We start from the raw sequence: 3,299 nt of genomic DNA on the forward strand, positions 1-3,299 counted from the left end.
GATCCAGGCTGGGCCAGAGGCCGGGATGACTCCCAGACCACCGGAATTCCCAGGATTCCAGAATTCCCATCACTGCCAGCTGCTGAATCCCTGCGGATCCCCCCCATCCCCCCCCCCCCCCATCCCGAGGCTCTTCCAGAAGGTTCCACAGTCCTGGAACGTCCCCCGCTGTCCCCCGCCCCCCTCCCCAGCATTCCCAAATCCAGCCGCAATTCCCAGCCCTGGCAGAGGCTCCCCCTGTCCCCTCCCCTGTCCCCGCCGGGCTCGGTGTCCCCAGCAGAGGGGACAAGGCGGGGACATCTCCGGGTGCCACCAGCGAGCCCCAAAATAGCCCCGAGGGGGGGTGGGGGTGGGGGTGGGGGAGGGGCGGGGCAGTGCCCCCCACCCCAATTTCCCGTGGGGGGCCGGGGGGGGGGGTCCCGGGCGCGAGCCGGGCGGGAATTTTGGGGGGAAGGCGGTGGATCCCCCCAGGGTGGGGGAGGGGGGGGGGGGGAGGGGTCACCCAAAATGTCAGGAGGCAGCGCGCGCCCCGCTCGGGTTACCGGGATGGGGAGGGGACACTTGGGGACAACCCTGGGGACAAGCGGGGAGGGGGAGGGGAGTGGGGGTGAGGGGACATGGCGGTGGTCACATCTGTTAGAAGTGGATATTATATTAATTATTGGCTGTTTTATATTATAATTAATTAATATCTAATTATAAAAGTGATATTTATTATAATGTTAATATTAAATATAATTATTGCTATTATTTATATTTATATTTACGTTTCTATTCTATTTTTATTTATATTTCTATTTACATTTAAATTTATATTTATATTACATTTATATGTGTATTTGCATTATATTTATATTTATTATTATATTATTATTATATAATATAATATAATATAATATAATATAATATAATATAATATAATATAATATTATATAATATAATATAATATAATATATTATATTATTATATATTATATATTATAATATATATAATTATATTATATATTATATATTATATTATAATATATATAATTATATATATATTATTATATTATATTATATTATATTATATTATATTATATTATATTATATTATATTATATTATATTATATTATATTATGTTGTGTTATGTTATGTTATGTTATGTTATGTTATATTATAAGATATTAATATTTACTTTATATTTATATTTATATTTATATTTATATTTATATTTATATTTATATTTATATTTATATTTATATCTATATCTATATTTATATTTATATTTATATTTATATTTATATTTATATTACATTTATATTTATATTTATATTTATATTTATATTTATATTTATATTTATATTTATATTTAATTAAATATTATTTTTACAATTAATATTACACGTATAAGGTCAGAAAACTTCGTTGTACAAACATAATTTCTTTTATTTCTGCTATTGATGAAATAAAAAGAAATTAAAGACATACTGGTATAATACATATATATGTTAACCTATGACATGATATAAAGCACTTTTTAATAAAGAAATGAAATGAAATGAAATGAAATGAAATAAAATAAAATGAAATGAAATGAAATGAAATGAAATGAAATGAAATAAAATAAAATGAAATGAAATGAAATGAAATAAAAGAAAATGAAATAAAATAAAATGAAATGAAATAAAATAAAATAAAATAAAATAAAATAAAATAAAATAAAATAAAATAAAATAAAATAAAATAAAATAAAATAAAATAAAATAAAATAAAATAAAATAAAATAAAACTATTTTTGGTAAAAACTAAAAACCACATAAAAACCCCTTAGGACTGATGTATGAATATGTATGAGAATTTATGAATATGCAATAGGGCTCTGTTTTTGTTTTTAAGGGCCAATCCTTTGTTAATAAAATGAGCTCTCTTGGCTGAATGCAGAAACACCCGGCCGTATTTTTATTTGATTTTTATATTTTTACTTTATTTTTATATGTTACTGTATCTTTATATTTTACTGTATCTTTATATTTTACTTTATTTTTATAGTTTACTTTATTTTTTAAACTTTACTATGTCTTTACATTTTTACTTTATCTCCTAATTGTCTTTCTATTCAAGTTTTAAATTCTATAAAAATTACGTGAACCTCGTTTTTCACACAGCGGAGCCGGGACCCCCGGGAACCCCGAAACCCCAGAGACCCCCGGGACCCCCAGGACCCCTGGAAACTCCAGGACCCCCGGGACCCCCGGGACCCCCGGGATCTCTGGGACCCCCGGGACCCCCGGGACCCCCGGGATCTCTGGGACCCCCGGGACCCCCGGGACCCCCGGGATCTCTGGGACCTCTGGGACCCCCGGGACCCCCGGGACCCCCGGGATCTCTGGGACCCCCGACCCCCGGGATCTCTGGGACCTCTGGGACCCCCGGGACCCCCGGGATCTCTGGGTCCTCTGGGTCCCCCGGGACCCCCGGGACCCCCGGGATCTCTGGGACCTCTGGGACCCCCAGGACCCCCGGGATCTCTGGGATCTCTGGGACCTCTGGGACCCCCAGGACCCCCGGGATCTCTGGGACCCCCGGGACCCCCGGGACCCCTGCGACCTCCTGGACCTCCTGGACCCTCGGGACCCCTTGGGCCCCCCGGATCCCCGCTCTCTCTGGGACCCCCAGAACCCCCGAGACCCCCGGAACCTCCTGGACCCCTGGAACATCCTGGACCTCCTGGACCCCCGGGACCCCTGGAACCTCCTGGACCCCCGCTCCCCTCGCTGCCCCCGGGACCCCCGGGACCGCCGTGACCCCTGGGACCCTCAGGACCCCTTGGACCGCCGGGACCCCCGGAACCTCTGGGAACCCCGGAACCCCCGAGACCCCAGAGACCCCAGCTCCCCCCGCTCTCCCCTCTCCCCCCGGGACCCTCGGGACCGGTCCCCCCGGCACCCCCTCTCCCGCCGGGAGCCCCTCTCCCGCCGGGACCCCCTCTGTCCCCTCTCCCCCCGGCACCCCCGGGACCCCCTCTCCCCCCGGGACCCCCTCTGTCCCCTCTCCCCCCGGCACCCCCGGCACCCCCCGCTCCCCCCGTGCGGGGCGCGGCCGGACCGGCGCTCCCGGTGCTGCGGGCGCTGGGGAGTCGCGTCCAACCAGAGCATTAAAAAGGGGCCGAGAGAGCTCCGGGAAACCTCCGGGAGCGCTCCCGGAGCTCCCGCTCCGCCGCCTTTTCATTTTTATTTTGTCCCCTCCTCCCTCCCCGCCCGCCACCGGCGGTGGCACCGGCGGCCCCCGGCGGCCCCCGGTGGCCCCCATGCCCCGCCC

This window comes from Pseudopodoces humilis, chromosome 28 (assembly GCF_049639895.1).
Source record: "Pseudopodoces humilis isolate 2021_Gansu_Grassland_sample_001 chromosome 28, ASM4963989v1, whole genome shotgun sequence".
NCBI lineage: Eukaryota > Metazoa > Chordata > Aves > Passeriformes > Paridae > Pseudopodoces > Pseudopodoces humilis.